This window comes from Lissotriton vulgaris, chromosome 7 (assembly GCF_964263255.1).
Source record: "Lissotriton vulgaris chromosome 7, aLisVul1.2, whole genome shotgun sequence".
In the NCBI taxonomy this organism is placed as follows: Eukaryota; Metazoa; Chordata; class Amphibia; order Caudata; family Salamandridae; genus Lissotriton; species Lissotriton vulgaris.
In genome coordinates, this window is record NC_141695.1 from 1,423,165,526 (window position 1) to 1,423,178,139 (window position 12,614).

Sequence of the window (12,614 nt, forward strand, 5' to 3'; positions counted from 1 at the left end):
TTTTCAGTGAAGAGCAGCCAGGCAAATTTTAGCTAGTTTTACTTGTAAGTGGGGTTGGAAACGCTTTTCAGGATCAGTACTCGGCTCAAAACATGCAGCCCTGAGGTCTCTCATGATAGCAGGTGGTTAAATAGAAATTCGCTGCTCAGCTGACCCTGTAGTAGCAACCGTATGCCAAAAATGTAAGCAGAATGAGCTTTTCAGTGAATAGCAGCCAGGCACATTTTAGCTAGTTTTACTTGTAAGTGGGGTTGGAAACACTTTTCAGGATCAGTACTGGGCTCAAAACATGCAGCCTTGAGGTCTCTCATGATAGCAGGTGGTTAAATAGAAATTCGCTGCTCAGCTGACCCTGTAGGAGCAACCGTATGCCAAAAATGTAAGCAGAATGAGCTTTTCAGTGAATAGCAGCCAGGCACATTTTAGCTAGTTTTACTTGTAAGTGGGGTTGGAAACGCTTTTCAGGATCAGTACTCGGCTCAAAACATGCAGCCCTGAGGTCTCTCATGATAGCAGGTGGTTAAATAGAAATTCGCTGCTCAGCTGACCCTGTAGGAGCAACCGTATGCCAAAAATGTAAGCAGAATGAGCTTTTCAGTGAATAGCAGCCAGGCACATTTTAGCTAGTTTTACTTGTAAGTGGGGTTGGAAACGCTTTTCAGGATCAGTACTGGGCTCAAAACATGCAGCCCTGAGGTCTCTCATGATAGCAGGTGGTTAAATAGAAATTCGCTGCTCAGCTGACCCTGTAGGAGCAACCGTATGCCAAAAATGTAAGCAGAATGAGCTTTTCAGTGAAAAGCAGCCAGGCACATTTTAGCTAGTTTTACTTGTAAGTGGGGTTGGAAACGCTTTCGGGCTCAGTACTGGGCTCAAAACATGCAGCCTTGAGGTTTCTCATGATAGCAGGTGGTTAAATAGAAATTCGCTGCTCAGCTGACCCTGTAGGAGCAAACGTATGCCAAAAATGTAAGCAGAATGAGCTTTTCAGTGAATAGCAGCCAGGCACATTTTAGCTAGTTTTACTTGTAAGTGGGGTTTGAAACTCTTTTCAGGATCAGTACTGCGCTCAAAACATGCAGCCCTGAGGTCTCTCATGATAGCAGGTGGTTAAGTAGAAATTTGCCGCTTGGCTGACCCAGCAGGAGCAAACATATGCCAAAAATGTACGCAGAATGAGCTTTTCAGTGAATAGCAGCCAGGCACATTTTAGCTAGTTTTACTTGTAAGTGGGGTTGGAAACGCTTTTCAGGATCAGTACTCGGCTCAAAACATGCAGCCCTGAGGTCTCTCATGATAGCAGGTGGTTAAATAGAAATTCGCTGCTCAGCTGACCCTGTAGGAGCAACCGTATGCCAAAAATGTAAGCAGAATGAGCTTTTCAGTGAATAGCAGCCAGGCACATTTTAGCTAGTTTTACTTGTAAGTGGGGTTGGAAACACTTTTCAGGATCAGTACTGGGCTCAAAACATGCAGCCTTGAGGTCTCTCATGATAGCAGGTGGTTAAATAGAAATTCGCTGCTCAGCTGACCCTGTAGGAGCAACCGTATGCCAAAAATGTAAGCAGAATGAGCTTTTCAGTGAATAGCAGCCAGGCACATTTTAGCTAGTTTTACTTGTAAGTGGGGTTGGAAACGCTTTTCAGGATCAGTACTCGGCTCAAAACATGCAGCCCTGAGGTCTCTCATGATAGCAGGTGGTTAAATAGAAATTCGCTGCTCAGCTGACCCTGTAGGAGCAACCGTATGCCAAAAATGTAAGCAGAATGAGCTTTTCAGTGAATAGCAGCCAGGCACATTTTAGCTAGTTTTACTTGTAAGTGGGGTTGGAAACGCTTTTCAGGATCAGTACTGGGCTCAAAACATGCAGCCCTGAGGTCTCTCATGATAGCAGGTGGTTAAATAGAAATTCGCTGCTCAGCTGACCCTGTAGGAGCAACCGTATGCCAAAAATGTAAGCAGAATGAGCTTTTCAGTGAAAAGCAGCCAGGCACATTTTAGCTAGTTTTACTTGTAAGTGGGGTTGGAAACGCTTTCGGGCTCAGTACTGGGCTCAAAACATGCAGCCTTGAGGTTTCTCATGATAGCAGGTGGTTAAATAGAAATTCGCTGCTCAGCTGACCCTGTAGGAGCAAACGTATGCCAAAAATGTAAGCAGAATGAGCTTTTCAGTGAATAGCAGCCAGGCACATTTTAGCTAGTTTTACTTGTAAGTGGGGTTTGAAACTCTTTTCAGGATCAGTACTGCGCTCAAAACATGCAGCCCTGAGGTCTCTCATGATAGCAGGTGGTTAAGTAGAAATTTGCCGCTTGGCTGACCCAGCAGGAGCAAACATATGCCAAAAATGTACGCAGAATGAGCTTTTCAGTGAATAGCAGCCAGGCACATTTTAGCTAGTTTTACTTGTAAGTGGGGTTGGAAACGCTTTTCAGGATCAGTACTCGGCTCAAAACATGCAGCCCTGAGGTCTCTCATGATAGCAGGTGGTTAAATAGAAATTCGCTGCTCAGCTGACCCTGTAGGAGCAACCGTATGCCAAAAATGTGAGCAGAATGAGCTTTTCAGTGAATTGCAGCCAGGCACATTTTAGCTAGTTTTACTTGTAAGTGGGGTTGGAAACGCTTTTCAGGATCAGTACTGGGCTCAAAACATGCAGCCCTGAGGTCTCTCATGATAGCAGGTGGTTAAATAGAAATTCGCTGCTCAGCTGACCCTGTAGGAGCAAACGTATGCCAAAAATGTAAGCAGAATGAGCTTTTCAGTGAAAAGCAGCCAGGCACATTTTAGCTAGTTTTACTTGTAAGTGAGGTTGGAAACGCTTTTCGGGCTCAGTACTGGGCTCAAAACATGCAGCCTTGAGGTCTCTCATGATAGCAGGTTGTTAAATAGAAATTCGCTGATCAGCTGACCCTGTAAGAGCAAGCGTATGCCAAAAATGTACGCAGAATGAGCTTTTCAGTGAAGAGCAGCCAGGCAAATTTTAGCTAGTTTTACTTGTAAGTGGAGTTGGAAACGCTTTTCAGGCTCAGGTACTGGGCTCAAAACATGCAGCCCTGAGGTCTCTCATGATAGCAGGTGGTTAAATAGAAATTCGCTGCTCAGCTGACCCTGTAGGAGCAACCGTATGCCAAAAATGTAAGCAGAATGAGCTTTTCAGTGAATAGCAGCCAGGCACATTTTAGCTAGTTTTACTTGTAAGTGGGGTTGGAAACGCTTTTCAGGATCAGTACTGGGCTCAAAACATGCAGCCCTGAGGTCTCTCATGATAGCAGGTGGTTAAATAGAAATTCGCTGCTCAGCTGACCCTGTAGGAGCAACCGTATGCCAAAAATGTAAGCAGAATGAGCTTTTCAGTGAATAGCAGCCAAGCACATTTTAGCTAGTTTTACTTGTAAGTGGAGTTGGAAACGCTTTTCAGGATCAGTACTGGGCTCAAAACATGCAGCCCTGAGGTCTCTCATGATAGCAGGTGGTTAAATAGAAATTCGCTGCTCAGCTGACCCTGTAGGAGCAACCGTATGCCAAAAATGTAAGCAGAATGCGCTTTTCAGTGAATAGCAGCCAGGCACATTTTAGCTAGTTTTACTTGTAAGTGGGGTTGGAAACGCTTTTCAGGATCAGTACTCGGCTCAAAACATGCAGCCCTGAGGTCTCTCATGATAGCAGGTGGTTAAATAGAAATTCGCTGCTCAGCTGACCCTGTAGGAGCAACCGTATGCCAAAAATGTAAGCAGAATGAGCTTTTCAGTGAATAGCAGCCAGGCACATTTTAGCTAGTTTTACTTGTAAGTGGGGTTGGAAACACTTTTCAGGATCAGTACTGGGCTCAAAACATGCAGCCCTGAGGTCTCTCATGATAGCAGGTGGTTAAATAGAAATTCGCTGCTCAGCTGACCCTGTAGGAGCAACCGTATGCCAAAAATGTAAGCAGAATGAGCTTTTCAGTGAAAAGCAGCCAGGCACATTTTAGCTAGTTTTTCTTGTAAGTGAGGTTGGAAACGCTTTTCGGGCTCAGTACTGGGCTCAAAACATGCAGCCTTGAGGTCTCTCATGATAGCAGGTTGTTAAATAGAAATTCGCTGATCAGCTGACCCTGTAAGAGCAAGCGTATGCCAAAAATGTACGCAGAATGAGCTTTTCAGTGAAGAGCAGCCAGGCAAATTTTAGCTAGTTTTACTTGTAAGTGGAGTTGGAAACGCTTTTCAGGCTCAGGTACTGGGCTCAAAACATGCAGCCCTGAGGTCTCTCATGATAGCAGGTGGTTAAATAGAAATTCGCTGCTCAGCTGACCCTGTAGGAGCAACCGTATGCCAAAAATGTAAGCAGAATGAGCTTTTCAGTGAATAGCAGCCAGGCACATTTTAGCTAGTTTTACTTGTAAGTGGGGTTGGAAACGCTTTTCAGGATCAGTACTGGGCTCAAAACATGCAGCCCTGAGGTCTCTCATGATAGCAGGTGGTTAAATAGAAATTCACTGCTCAGCTGACCCTGTAGGAGCAACCGTAGGCCAAAAATGTAAGCAGAATGAGCTTTTCAGTGAAAAGCAGCCAGGCACATTTTTGCTAGTTTTACTTGTAAGTGAGGTTGGAAACGCTTTTCGGGCTCAGTACTGGGCTCAAAACATGCAGCCTTGAGGTCTCTCATGATAGCAGGTTGTTAAATAGAAATTCGCTGATCAGCTGACCCTGTAAGAGCAAGCGTATGCCAAAAATGTACGCAGAATGAGCTTTTCAGTGAAGAGCAGCCAGGCAAATTTTAGCTAGTTTTACTTGTAAGTGGAGTTGGAAACGCTTTTCAGGCTCAGGTACTGGGCTCAAAACATGCAGCCCTGAGGTCTCTCATGATAGCAGGTGGTTAAATAGAAATTCGCTGCTCAGCTGACCCTGTAGGAGCAACCGTACTGCAAAAATGTAAGCCGAATGAGCTTTTCAGTGAATAGCAGCCAGGCACATTTTAGCTAGTTTTACTTGTAAGTGGGGTTGGAAACGCTTTTCAGGATCAGTACTGGGCTCAAAACATGCAGCCCTGAGGTCTCTCATGATAGCAGGTGGTTAAATAGAAATTCGCTGCTCAGCTGACCCTGTAGGAGCAACCGTATGCCAAAAATGTAAGCAGAATGAGCTTTTCAGTGAATAGCAGCCAAGCACATTTTAGCTAGTTTTACTTGTAAGTGGGGTTGGAAACGCTTTTCAGGATCAGTACTCGGCTCAAAACATGCAGCCCTGAGGTCTCTCATGATAGCAGGTGGTTAAATAGAAATTCGCTGCTCAGCTGACCCTGTAGGAGCAACCGTATGCCAAAAATGTAAGCAGAATGAGCTTTTCAGTGAATAGCAGCCAGGCACATTTTAGCTAGTTTTACTTGTAAGTGGGGTTGGAAACGCTTTTCAGGATCAGTACTGGGCTCAAAACATGCAGCCCTGAGGTCTCTCATGATAGCAGGTGGTTAAATAGAAATTCACTGCTCAGCTGACCCTGTAGGAGCAACCGTATGCCAAAAATGTAAGCAGAATGAGCTTTTCAGTGAAAAGCAGCCAGGCACATTTTAGCTAGTTTTACTTGTAAGTGAGGTTGGAAACGCTTTTCGGGCTCAGTACTGGGCTCAAAACATGCAGCCTTGAGGTCTCTCATGATAGCAGGTTGTTAAATAGAAATTCGCTGATCAGCTGACCCTGTAAGAGCAAGCGTATGCCAAAAATGTACGCAGAATGAGCTTTTCAGTGAAGAGCAGCCAGGCAAATTTTAGCTAGTTTTACTTGTAAGTGGAGTTGGAAACGCTTTTCAGGCTCAGGTACTGGGCTCAAAACATGCAGCCCTGAGGTCTCTCATGATAGCAGGTGGTTAAATAGAAATTCGCTGCTCAGCTGACCCTGTAGGAGCAACCGTATGCCAACAATGTAAGCAGAATGAGCTTTTCAGTGAATAGCAGCCAGGCACATTTTAGCTAGTTTTACTTGTAAGTGGGGTTGGAAACGCTTTTCAGGATCAGTACTGGGCTCAAAACATGCAGCCCTGAGGTCTCTCATGATAGCAGGTGGTTAAATAATAATTCGCTGCTCAGCTGACCCTGTAGGAGCAACCGTATGCCAAAAATGTAAGCAGAATGAGCTTTTCAGTGAAAAGCAGCCAGGCACATTTTAGCTAGTTTTACTTGTAAGTAGTGTTGGAAACGCTTTTCGGGCTCAGTACTGGGCTCAAAACATGCAGCCTTGAGGTCTCTCATGATAGCAGGTGGTTAAATAGAAATTCGCTGCTCAGCTGACCCTGTAGGAGCAAACGTATGCCAAAAATGTAAGCAGAATGAGCTTTTCAGTGAATAGCAGCCAGGCACATTTTAGCTAGTTTTACTTGTAAGTGGGGTTTGAAACTCTTTTCAGGATCAGTACTGCGCTCAAAACATGCAGCCCTGAGGTCTCTCATGATAGCAGGTGGTTAAGTAGAAATTTGCCACTTGGCTGACCCAGCAGGAGCAAACATATGCCAAAAATGTACACAGAATGAGCGTTTCAGTGAATAGCAGGCAGGCACATTTTAGCTAGTTTTACTTGTAAGTGGGGTTGGAAACGCTTTTCAGGATCAGTACTCGGCTCAAAACATGCAGCCCTGAGGTCTCTCATGATAGCAGGTGGTTAAATAGAAATTCGCTGCTCAGCTGACCCTGTAGGAGCAACCGTATGCCAAAAATGTAAGCAGAATGAGCTTTTCAGTGAATAGCAGCCAGGCACATTTTAGCTAGTTTTACTTGTAAGTGGAGTTGGAAACGCTTTTCAGGATCAGTACTGGGCTCAAAACATGCAGCCCTGAGGTCTCTCATGATAGCAGGTGGTTAAATAGAAATTCGCTGCTCAGCTGACCCTGTAGGAGCAACCGTATGCCAAAAATGTAAGCAGAATGAGCTTTTCAGTGAATAGCAGCCAGGAACATTTTAGCTAGTTTTACTTGTAAGTGAGGTTGGAAACGCTTTTCGGGCTCAGTACTGGGCTCAAAACATGCAGCCCTGAGGTCTCTCATGATAGCAGGTGGTTAAATAATAATTCGCTGCTCAGCTGACCCTGTAGGAGCAACCGTATGCCAAAAATGTAAGCAGAATGAGCTTTTCAGTGAAAAGCAGCCAGGCACATTTTAGCTAGTTTTACTTGTAAGTAGGGTTGGAAACGCTTTTCGGGCTCAGTACTGGGCTCAAAACATGCAGCCTTGAGGTCTCTCATGATAGCAGGTGGTTAAATAGAAATTCGCTGCTCAGCTGACCCTGTAGGAGCAAACGTATGCCAAAAATGTAAGCAGAATGAGCTTTTCAGTGAATAGCAGCCAGGCACATTTTAGCTAGTTTTACTTGTAAGTGGGGTTTGAAACTCTTTTCAGGATCAGTACTGCGCTCAAAACATGCAGCCCTGAGGTCTCTCATGATAGCAGGTGGTTAAGTAGAAATTTGCCACTTGGCTGACCCAGCAGGAGCAAACATATGCCAAAAATGTACACAGAATGAGCGTTTCAGTGAATAGCAGGCAGGCACATTTTAGCTAGTTTTACTTGTAAGTGGGGTTGGAAACGCTTTTCAGGATCAGTACTCGGCTCAAAACATGCAGCCCTGAGGTCTCTCATGATAGCAGGTGGTTAAATAGAAATTCGCTGCTCACCTGACCCTGTAGGAGCAACCGTATGCCAAAAATGTAAGCAGAATGAGCTTTTCAGTGAATAGCAGCCAGGCACATTTTAGCTAGTTTTACTTGTAAGTGGAGTTGGAAACGCTTTTCAGGCTCAGGTACTGGGCTCAAAACATGCAGCCCTGAGGTCTCTCATGATAGCAGGTGGTTAAATAGAAATTCGCTGCTCAGCTGACCCTGTAGGAGCAACCGTATGCCAAAAATGTAAGCAGAATGAGCTTTTCAGTGAATAGCAGCCAGGCACATTTTAGCTAGTTTTACTTGTAAGTGGGGTTGGAAACGCTTTTCAGGATCAGTACTGGGCTCAAAACATGCAGCCCTGAGGTCTCTCATGATAGCAGGTGGTTAAATAGAAATTCGCTGCTCAGCTGACCCTGTAGGAGCAACCGTATGCCAAAAATGTAAGCAGAATGAGCTTTTCAGTGAATAGCAGCCAAGCACATTTTAGCTAGTTTTACTTGTAAGTGGAGTTGGAAACGCTTTTCAGGATCAGTACTGGGCTCAAAACATGCAGCCCTGAGGTCTCTCATGTTAGCAGGTGGTTAAATAGAAATTCGCTGCTCAGCTGACCCTGTAGGAGCAACCGTATGCCAAAAATGTAAGCCGAATGAGCTTTTCAGTGAATAGCAGCCAGGCACATTTTAGCTAGTTTTACTTGTAAGTGGGGTTGGAAACGCTTTTCAGGATCAGTACTCGGCTCAAAACATGCAGCCCTGAGGTCTCTCATGATAGCAGGTGGTTAAATAGAAATTCGCTGCTCAGCTGACCCTGTAGGAGCAACCGTATGCCAAAAATGTAAGCAGAATGAGCTTTTCAGTGAATAGCAGCCAGGCACATTTTAGCTAGTTTTACTTGTAAGTGGAGTTGGAAACGCTTTTCAGGCTCAGGTACTGGGCTCAAAACATGCAGCCCTGAGGTCTCTCATGATAGCAGGTGGTTAAATAGAAATTCGCTGCTCAGCTGACCCTGTAGGAGCAACCGTATGCCAAAAATGTAAGCAGAATGAGCTTTTCAGTGAATAGCAGCCAGGCACATTTTAGCTAGTTTTACTTGTAAGTGGGGTTGGAAACGCTTTTCAGGATCAGTACTGGGCTCAAAACATGCAGCCCTGAGGTCTCTCATGATAGCAGGTGGTTAAATAATAATTCGCTGCTCAGCTGACCCTGTAGGAGCAACCGTATGCCAAAAATGTAAGCAGAATGAGCTTTTCAGTGAAAAGCAGCCAGGCACATTTTAGCTAGTTTTACTTGTAAGTAGTGTTGGAAACGCTTTTCGGGCTCAGTACTGGGCTCAAAACATGCAGCCTTGAGGTCTCTCATGATAGCAGGTGGTTAAATAGAAATTCGCTGCTCAGCTGACCCTGTAGGAGCAAACGTATGCCAAAAATGTAAGCAGAATGAGCTTTTCAGTGAATAGCAGCCAGGCACATTTTAGCTAGTTTTACTTGTAAGTGGGGTTTGAAACTCTTTTCAGGATCAGTACTGCGCTCAAAACATGCAGCCCTGAGGTCTCTCATGATAGCAGGTGGTTAAGTAGAAATTTGCCACTTGGCTGACCCAGCAGGAGCAAACATATGCCAAAAATGTACACAGAATGAGCGTTTCAGTGAATAGCAGGCAGGCACATTTTAGCTAGTTTTACTTGTAAGTGGGGTTGGAAACGCTTTTCAGGATCAGTACTCGGCTCAAAACATGCAGCCCTGAGGTCTCTCATGATAGCAGGTGGTTAAATAGAAATTCGCTGCTCAGCTGACCCTGTAGGAGCAACCGTATGCCAAAAATGTAAGCAGAATGAGCTTTTCAGTGAATAGCAGCCAGGCACATTTTAGCTAGTTTTACTTGTAAGTGGAGTTGGAAACGCTTTTCAGGATCAGTACTGGGCTCAAAACATGCAGCCCTGAGGTCTCTCATGATAGCAGGTGGTTAAATAGAAATTCGCTGCTCAGCTGACCCTGTAGGAGCAACCGTATGCCAAAAATGTAAGCAGAATGAGCTTTTCAGTGAAAAGCAGCCAGGAACATTTTAGCTAGTTTTACTTGTAAGTGAGGTTGGAAACTCTTTTCGGGCTCAGTACTGGGCTCAAAACATGCAGCCCTGAGGTCTCTCATGATAGCAGGTGGTTAAATAATAATTCGCTGCTCAGCTGACCCTGTAGGAGCAACCGTATGCCAAAAATGTAAGCAGAATGAGCTTTTCAGTGAAAAGCAGCCAGGCACATTTTAGCTAGTTTTACTTGTAAGTAGGGTTGGAAACGCTTTTCGGGCTCAGTACTGGGCTCAAAACATGCAGCCTTGAGGTCTCTCATGATAGCAGGTGGTTAAATAGAAATTCGCTGCTCAGCTGACCCTGTAGGAGCAAACGTATGCCAAAAATGTAAGCAGAATGAGCTTTTCAGTGAATAGCAGCCAGGCACATTTTAGCTAGTTTTACTTGTAAGTGGGGTTTGAAACTCTTTTCAGGATCAGTACTGCGCTCAAAACATGCAGCCCTGAGGTCTCTCATGATAGCAGGTGGTTAAGTCGAAATTTGCCACTTGGCTGACCTAGCAGGAGCAAACATGTGCCAAAAATGTACACAGAATGAGCGTTTCAGTGAATAGCAGGCAGGCATATTTTAGCTAGTTTTACTTGTAAGTGGGGTTGGAAACGCTTTTCAGGATCAGTACTCGGCTCAAAACATGCAGCCCTGAGGTCTCTCATGATAGCAGGTGGTTAAATAGAAATTCGCTGCTCAGCTGACCCTGTAGGAGCAACCGTATGCCAAAAATGTAAGCAGAATGAGCTTTTCAGTGAATAGCAGCCAGGCACATTTTAGCTAGTTTTACTTGTAAGTGGAGTTGGAAACGCTTTTCAGGATCAGTACTGGGCTCAAAACATGCAGCCCTGAGGTCTCTCATGATAGCAGGTGGTTAAATAGAAATTCGCTGCTCAGCTGACCCTGTAGGAGCAACCGTATGCCAAAAATGTAAGCAGAATGAGCTTTTCAGTGAAAAGCAGCCAGGAACATTTTAGCTAGTTTTACTTGTAAGTGAGGTTGGAAACGCTTTTCGGGCTCAGTACTGGGCTCAAAACATGCAGCCTTGAGGTATCTCATGATAGCAGGTGGTTAAATAGAAATTCGCTGATCAGCTGACCCTGTAGGAGCAAACGTATGCCAAAAATGTACGCAGAATGAGCTTTTCAGTGAAGAGCAGCCAGGCAAATTTTAGCTAGTTTTACTTGTAAGTGGAGTTGGAAACGCTTTTCAGGCTCAGTACTGGGCTCAAAACATGCAGCCTTGAGGTCTCTCATGATAGCAGGTGGTTAAATAGAAATTCGCTGCTCAGCTGACCCTGTAGGAGCAAACGTATGCCAAAAATGTAAGCAGAATGAGCTTTTGAGTGAATAGCAGCCAGGCACATTTTAGCTAGTTTTACTTGTAACTGGGGTTTGAAACTCTTTTCAGGATCAGTACTGGGCTCAAAACATGCAGCCCTGAGGTCTCTCATGATAGCAGGTGGTTAAATAGAAATTCGCTGCTCAGCTGACCCTGTAGGAGCAACCGTATGCCAAAAATGTAAGCAGAATGAGCTTTTCAGTGAATAGCAGCCAGGCACATTTTAGCTAGTTTTACTTGTAAGTGGGGTTGGAAACGCTTTTCAGGATCAGTACTGGGCTCAAAACATTCAGCCCTGAGGTCTCTCATGATAGCAGGTGGTTAAATAGAAATTCGCTGCTCAGCTGACCCTGTAGGAGCAACCGTATGCCAAAAATGTAAGCAGAATGAGCTTTTCAGTGAATAGCAGCCAGGCACATTTTAGCTAGTTTTACTTGTAAGTGGGGTTGGAAACGCTTTTCAGGATCAGTACTGGGCTCAAAACATGCAGCCCTGAGGTCTCTCATGATAGCAGGTGGTTAAATAGAAATTCGCTGCTCAGCTGACCCTGTAGGAGCAACCGTATGCCAAAAATGTAAGCAGAATGAGCTTTTCAGTGAAAAGCAGCCAGGCACATTTTAGCTAGTTTTACTTGTAAGTGGGGTTGGAAACGCTTTTCGGGCTCAGTACTGGGCTCAAAACATGCAGCCTTGAGGTCTCTCATGATAGCAGGTGGTTAAATAGAAATTCGCTGCTCAGCTGACCCTGTAGGAGCAAACGTATGCCAAAAATGTGCGCAGAATGAGCTTTTCAGTGAATAGCAGCCAGGCACATTTTAGCTAGTTTTACTTGTAAGTGGGGTTTGAAACTCTTTTCAGGATCAGTACTGCGCTCAAAACATGCAGCCCTGAGGTCTCTCATGATAGCAGGTGGTTAAGTAGAAATTTGCCACTTGGCTGACCCAGCAGGAGCAAACATATGCCAAAAATGTACACAGAATGAGCTTTTCAGTGAATAGCAGCCAGGCACATTTTAGCTAGTTTTACTTGTAAGTGGGGTTGGAAACGCTTTTCAGGATCAGTACTCGGCTCAAAACATGCAGCCCTGAGGTCTCTCATGATAGCAGGTGGTTAAATAGAAATTCGCTGCTCAGCTGACCCTGTAGGAGCAACCGTATGCCAAAAATGTAAGCAGAATGAGCTTTTCAGTGAATAGCAGCCAGGCACATTTTAGCTAGTTTTACTTGTAAGTGGGGTTGGAAACGCTTTTCAGGATCAGTACTGGGCTCAAAACATGCAGCCCTGAGGTCTCTCATGATAGCAGGTGGTTAAATAGAAATTCGCTGCTCAGCTGACCCTGTAGGAGCAACTGTATGCCAAAAATGTAAGCAGAATGAGCTTTTCAGTGAAAAGCAGCCAGGCACATTTTAGCTAGTTTTACTTGTAAGTGAGGTTGGAAACGCTTTTCGGGCTCAGTACTGGGCTCAAAACATGCAGCCTTGAGGTCTCTCATGATAGCAGGTGGTTAAATAGAAATTCGCTGATCAGCTGACCCTGTAGGAGCAACCGTATGCCAAAAATGTAAGCAGAATGAGCTT